Here is a 7,293-nt window from a genome sequence, read left to right as displayed (position 1 = left end):
CCCGCCGGCTGGTCCGCGGGCCAATTGGGGTCCCGTAAGTTAGCGGTCGCGGCCCGGAATCCGCGCCGGCCAGCAGCCACCGGGAGGCGGATAGGCTGTCACGGAGGTCCCGCCGGCTGGTCCGCGGGCCATTTAGGGTCCCGTAGGTGAGCGGTCGCGGCCCGGAATCCAGGCCGGCCAGGAGGCACCGCCAGGCGGATAGGCGGTCACGGAGGTCCCGCCAGCTGGTCCGCGGGCCATTTATGGTCCCGTAAGTTAGCGGTCGCGGCCCGGAATCCACGCCGGCCAGGAGGCACCGGCAGGCGGATGGGCGGTCACGGAGGTCCCGCCAGCTGGTCCGCGGGCCGTTTAGGGTCCCGTAAGTTAGCGGTCGCGGCCCGGAATCCACGCCGGCCAGGAGGCACCGCCAGGCGGGTAGGCTGTCACGGAGGTCCCGCCAGCTGGTCCGCGGGCCAATTAGGGTCCCGTAAGTTAGCGGTCGCGGCCCGGAATCCGCGCCGGCCAGCAGCCACCGCCAGGCGGGTAGGCTGTCACGGAGGTCCCGCCGGCCGGTCCGCGGGCCAATCAGGGTCCCGTAAGTGAGCGGTCGCGGCCCGGAATGCACGCCGGCCAGCAGGCACCGCCAGGCGGATAGGCGGTCACGGAGGTCCCGCCGGCCGGTCCGCGGGCCAATCAGGGTCCCGTAAGTGAGCGGTCGCGGCCCGGAATGCACGCCGGCCAGGAGGCACCGCCAGGCGGATAGGCGGTCACGGAGGTCCCGCCGGCCGGTCCGCTGGCCAATTACCTCCAGCCGAGCGGATATGAACTTTATTAGCACCTTCTACGAGATGGCGGAGCCTTATTCGACAACCAGCACCTCGGCTTAGCATTTTCCACGGCCCGCTGATCTTCCAGAAGACGTCCAGCCGGTTTCCTCCTCACATTTTAAGCCGGCCGAGGCTTCCGGCACCCCGGCTAAGCTTTCTCCACGGCCCGCTGAGCTTCCAGAAGACCTCCAGCCGGTTCTCCCGGTGCTTTCCTCCTCACGTTTTAAGCCGGCCGAGGCTTCCGGCACCCCGGCTAAGCTTTTTCCCACACCCCGCTGAGCTTCCAGGGGACCTCCAGCCGGTTCTCCGCGCGCTTCCTCCTCACTTTTAAGCCGGCCGAGGCTCCAGGCACCCCGGCCAAGCGTTTCCCACGGCCCGCTGAGCTTCCAGGGGACCTCCAGCCGGTTCTCCCGGTGCCTCGCGCCTCGCTTTGTGAGCCGGCCGAGGCTTCCAGCACCTCGGCTGAGCGTTTCCCACGGCCCGCTGAGCTTCCAGGGGACCTCCAGCCGGTTCTCCCGGTGCCTCGCGCCTCGCTTTGCGAGCCGGCCGAGGCTTCCAGCACCTCGGCTGAGCGTTTTCGGCGGCCCGTTGCTCTCCCGGAGGTCGCAACGGGGAGTTACCTCCCTCTCGCGGACACGGCGAGTAAATACACCGCCTCTCGCACTTTGCGCGGGTAAACGGCGGGAGTAACTGTGACTCTCTTAAGGTAGGCTCACTTGACATTTATTTATTCATGTATTTATTTATTTTTGACGGTTCGCGGAGGCGATGACGCTCCGCGCGGGTAAACGGCGGGAGTAACTGCGACTCTCCTAAGGTATGCTCACTTGACTATTTATTCATGTATTTATTTATTTTTGACGGTTCGCGGAGGCGATGACGCTCCGCGCGGGTAAACGGCGGGAGTAACTGTGACTCTCTTAAGGTAGGCTCACTTGACATCTATTTACTTATGTATTTATTTATTTTTGACGGTTCGCGGAGGCGATGACGCTCCGCGCGGGTAAACGGCGGGAGTAACTGTGACTCTCTTAAGGTAGGCTCACTTGACATTTATTCATTTATGTACTTATTTATTTTTGACGGTTCGCGGAGGCGATGACGCTCCGCGCGGGTAAACGGCGGGAGTAACTGTGACTCTCTTAAGGTAGGCTCACTTGACATTTATTTTGGCGGTTCGCGGAGGCGCCGGGAGGCCGTGCGCGCGCGCGCAGAGCGGCCGAATAACGCTCCGCCGGCCCCGGGTGATTACCGAGAGGCTCCCCGGCCTCGCGGAGCTCCGACGCTCCTCCGCGGGACCTCCGGCGGCCGGCGCGCTCGCGCACCACCCCCCGGCACCGCCGGGAGGCCGTGCGCGCGCGCGCAGAGCGGCCGAATAACGCTCCGCCGGCCCCGGGTGATTACCGAGAGGCTCCCCGGCCTCGCGGAGCTCCGACGCTCCTCCGCGGGACCTCCGGCGGCCGGCGCGCTCGCGCACCACCCCCCGGTGCTCCGGCGGCCCCGGGTGACGACTAAGAGGCTCCCCGGCCGGCCTCGCGGAGCTCCGGCGCTCCTCCGCGGGACTTCCAGCGGCCGGCGCGCTCACGCACCACCCCCCGGCACCACCCGGGAGGCCGTGCTCGCGCGCCAAGTGGCCGAAAATAGCTCCAAGCCCAGCGGATCGGCTGCTTGGAAGCACCGCGCCGTCCGGCTCCACCTGGTACCTCGCACGGCTCTCATCTCCCCCCCGCACGGACTTCCGAGCGCTCGGGGAGACGCTCGGAAGCTGCCGGTGCCGCCGCGGCGGGGAATTGCCTCCCTCTGGCGGACGCGGCGAGTAAAAACACCACCTCTCGCACTTTGCGCACACTTACTTGCGTGGGTCCGCTTCCGATGACACTTTGAGCGGCCAAACGGCGGGAGTAACTACGACTCTCTTAAGGTAGGCTCACTTGACATTTATTTATGTATTTATTTATTTTTGACGGTTCGCGGAGGCGATGACGCTCCGCGCGGGTAAACGGCGGGAGTAACTGTGACTCTCTTAAGGTAGCCTGACTCGACGTCTTTTTCAACGGTGGCTGGAGGACCCGGGCGGTTCTCGGGGGTGCGTCGCTCCTCACTTTTGACGCCCGAGGAGGCTCCCGGCACCTCGGCTACGCGTTTTCGGCGGCCCGCTGAGCTTCCAGAAGACCTCCAGCCGGTTCTCCCGGTGCTTTCCTCCTCACGTTTTAAGCCGGCCGAGGCTCCCGGCACCCCGGCCAAGCGTTTCCCACGGCCCGCTGAGCTTCCAGGGGACCTCCGGCCGGTTCTCCGCGCGCTTTCCTCCTCACTTTTAAGCCGGCCGAGGCTTCCGGCACCCCGGCCAAGCGTTTCCCACGTCCCGCTGAGCTTCCAGGGGACCTCCGGCCGGTTCTCCGCGCGCTTTCCTCCTCACATTTTAAGCCGGCCGAGGCTCCAGGCACCCCGGCTAAGCTTTCTCCACGGCCCGCTGAGCTTCCAGGGGACCTCCGGCCGGTTCTCCGCGCGCTTTCCTCCTCACTTTTAAGCCGGCCGAGGCTTCCGGCACCCCGGCCAAGCCTTTCCCACGGCCCGCTGAGCTTCCAGGGGACATCCAGCCGGTTCTCCGCGCGCCCCCCTCCTAACTCGACGCCCGAGGAGGCTCCAGGCACCCCGGCCGAGCCTTTTCGGCGGCCCGCTGATCTCCCGGAGGTCGCAACGGGGAATTGCCTCCCTCTCGCGGACACGGCGCGTAAATGCACCGCCTCTCGCACTTTGCGCACACTCACTCGCATCGCTACGCCTCCCGTGGCACTTTAAGCGACCGGGACCACCGCGAGCGCGGGCGATGACTAAGAGGCTCCCCGGCCGGCCTCGCGGAGCTCCGACGCTCCCCCGCGGGACTTCCGGCGGCCGGCCGGAGCCTCGGCACGGCTGCCGCACTCCCTAATAACACCCCGCGGACCCCCGCGAGCCGAACGCTCGCTGCCGCGGGCGACCCGTGCCAAGGCGGACGCGTGACGGCGCGGGAGCCCTCGGCACTATATCACGGTCACGTATGTAGTCAAATCGTGTAAAATCACCGTTAGTTTATTCATAATATAGGTAATAATTAAATAAATATTAACATCGCGTATATCATTAATAAACACATGTATGTATTTATTTAATAATTAAATAAATATTAACATCGCGTATAATCATGCGCAATACTTCGTGGCCGACCGGGGAACCGGCGAAGGCGGACGCATCGCGGCGCGAGAGCCGTTGGCACTTTGGAAAAATAAATAAATAAATAAATAAATAAATAATAATTCGCCGACCGGGCTCCGGGGGGAGAGGCCGATTTTTGGCCGTTCGTGGCCGACCGGGGAACCGGCGAAGGCGGACGCATCGCGGCGCGAGAGCCGTTGGCACTTTGGAAAAATAAATAAATAAATAAATAAATAAATAAATAATTCGCCGACCGGGCTCCGGGGCAAGAGGCCGAATTTTCGCTCGTTCGGGCCGACCGGGGAACCGGCGAAGGCGGACGCAGCGCGGCGCGAGAGCCGTTGGCACTTTGAAAAAAAAAAAAAAAAAAAAAAAAAAAATTCGCCCACCGGGCTCCGGGGGAAGAGGCCGGCTTTTCGCCGTTCGCGGCCGACCGGGGAACCGGCGAAAGCGGACGCGCTCTCTAACGAGCCCCGCCGGCCGGAGGAAGTGCGCCCTCTGGCGGACACGCCGTTGTAAATGAATGGGGTTTGGCACTTAGTGCATTTTTCGCCCAAGTCGAAGCGCGCTCCGGGCGAGGAGGCCGGATTCTCGCCACCCGTGGCCGGCCGGGGAACCGGCCAAGGCGGACGCGCTCTCTAACGAGCCCCGCCGGCCGGAGGAAGTGCGCCCTCTGGCGGACACGCCGTTGTAAATGAATGGGGTTTGGCACTTGGTGCATTTTTCGCCCAAGTCGAAGCGCGCTCCGGGCGAGGAGGCCGGATTCTCGCCACCCGTGGCCGGCCGGGGAACCGGCGAAGGCGGATAGGCTTTCACGGAGGATCCGCCGGCTGGTCCGCGGGCCGATTAGGGTCCCGCGAGTGAGCGGTGGCGGTCCGGAATCCAGGCCGGCCAGGAGGCACCGCCAGGCGGATAGGCTTTCACGGAGGTCCCGCCGGCTGGTCCGCGGGCCGATTAGGGTCCCGCGAGTGAGCGGTGGCGGTCCGGAATCCAGGCCGGCCCGGAGCCACCGCCAGGCGGATAGGCTTTCACGGAGGAGCCGCCGGCTGGTCCGCCGGGGGAAGTGCGCCCTCTGGCGGACACGCCGTTGTAAATGAATGGGGTTTGGCACTTTGTGCATTTTTCGACCAGCGGCAACGCAGGCTGACGGGCGGCCGCTTCCGCGGGCCGGCACTACTCTACGGAGGCGCTAGCCGCCTCCGGTGGGGGCCGTGTGATCTCGCTGGATGCCCGAGGACCTTCCGCCAGGCCCGGCCGCAGCTTTTGCGCGCGCCCGGTCCTATTACCTGGTGGAAGCTGGAGGCCGGGGCTCGGCAGCTCGCTGCCCGGGGACCCTCCGCGAGGCCCGGCCGCAGCTTTTACGCACGGCCGCTGCTATTCTCTGGCTCCGGCTTCGTCCCGGAGGGTGCTTGGGGAACGGCGGCGCACACCGCGAACGGCCGGTGGCGGTCGGCCGGTGGCGGTCGGCTGGTGGCGGTCGGCTGGTGGCGGTCGGGGGTGGCGCTTGGGGATGGCGCTTGGGGATGGTGGCTGTCGGCTGGTGGCGGTCGGCTGGTGGCGCTTGGGGATGGCGCTTGGGGATGGTGGCTGTCGGCTGGTGGCGGTCGGCTGGTGGCGGTCGCCTTGTGGCGGTCGGGGATGGCGCTTGGGGATGGTGGCTGTCGCCTTGTGGCGGTCGGCTGGTGGCGGTCGGCTGGTGGCGGTCGGGGGGTGGCGGTCGGGGGTGGCGCTTGGGGATGGTGGCTGTCGCCTTGTGGCGGTCGGCTGGTGGCGGTCGGCTGGTGGCGGTCGGGGGGTGGCGGTCGGGGGTGGCGCTTGGGGATGGTGGCTGTCGCCTTGTGGCGGTCGGCTGGTGGCGGTCGGCTGGTGGCGGTCGGCTGGTGGCGGTCGGGGGTGGCGCTTGGGGATGGTGGCTGTCGCCTTGTGGCGGTCGGCTGGTGGCGGTCGGCTGGTGGCGGTCGGGGGTGGCGCTTGGGGATGGTGGCTGTCGCCTTGTGGCGGTCGGCTGGTGGCGGTCGGCTGGTGGCGGTCGGGGGGTGGCGGTCGGGGGTGGCGCTTGGGGATGGTGGCTGTCGCCTTGTGGCGGTCGGCTGGTGGCGGTCGGCTGGTGGCGGTCGGCTGGTGGCGGTCGGGGGTGGCGCTTGGGGATGGTGGCTGTCGCCTTGTGGCGGTCGGCTGGTGGCGGTCGGCTGGTGGCGGTCGGGGGGTGGCGGTCGGGGGTGGCGCTTGGGGATGGTGGCTGTCGCCTTGTGGCGGTCGGCTGGTGGCGGTCGGCTGGTGGCGGTCGGGGGGTGGCGGTCGGGGGTGGCGCTTGGGGATGGTGGCTGTCGCCTTGTGGCGGTCGGCTGCTGGCGGTCGGCTGGTGGCGGTCGGCTGGTGGCGGTCGGGGGTGGCGCTTGGGGATGGTGGCTGTCGCCTTGTGGCGGTCGGCTGGTGGCGGTCGGCTGGTGGCGGTCGGGGGTGGCGCTTGGGGTTGGTGGCTGTCGCCTTGTGGCGGTCGGCTGGTGGCGGTCGGCTGGTGGCGCTTGGGGATGGTGGCTGTCGCCTTGTGGCGGTCGGCTGGTGGCGGTCGCCTTGTGGCGGTCGGGGATGGCGCTTGGGGATGGTGGCTGTCGCCTTGTGGCGGTCGGCGGTGGTGGTTTGGGACCGGCGTCCGGCGCAAAGTGCGTGTTGCGCGGGCCGGAGAAAATTTAGGCCAGGGGCCCGCCGCTGGAGAAATTTTTAGGTACCAGGGGTGGATTTTTTTTGTCACCGCAGGAGGGGGACGTTGCCTCCGTCCGTGTCCGACGGAAAGTGCGTGTTGCGCGGGCCGGAGAAAGTTTAGGCCAGGGGCCCGCCGCTGGAGAAATTTTTAGGTACCAGGGGTGGATTTTTTTTGTCACCGCAGGAGGGGGACGTTGCCTCCGTCGGTGTCCGGCGGAAAGTGCGTGTTGCGCGGCCCGGAGAAAGTTTAGGCCCGGGGCCCGCCGCTGGAGGAATTTTTAGGTACCAGGAGCGGATGTACTTACTTCCACAGCGCCCGCGCGCTCCCGGCCGGTGTCCGAGGATGCTGCCTCATCCCCGGACGCGCCTCTTACGCACGCCCGCTGTCATCCTCCGGAGACTGAGTTCCACTTAGTGGAGGCTAAGTTCCACTTGGGGGAGGCTGCCTACTCCCGGCTGACGCCCGAGGATGCTGCCTCATCCCCGGACGCGCCTCTTACGCACGCCCGGTGTCATCCTCCGATCACTAAGTTCCACTTGGAGGCTCACAAGACGGGAGCGGACGCACACCCACGCCCGGCCAGAGTGACCG

The sequence above is a fragment of the Syngnathus scovelli genome, unplaced genomic scaffold (genome assembly GCF_024217435.2).
Source record: "Syngnathus scovelli strain Florida unplaced genomic scaffold, RoL_Ssco_1.2 HiC_scaffold_426, whole genome shotgun sequence".
NCBI classification, from domain to species: Eukaryota; Metazoa; Chordata; class Actinopteri; order Syngnathiformes; family Syngnathidae; genus Syngnathus; species Syngnathus scovelli.
This window is presented reverse-complemented; position numbering follows the sequence as displayed.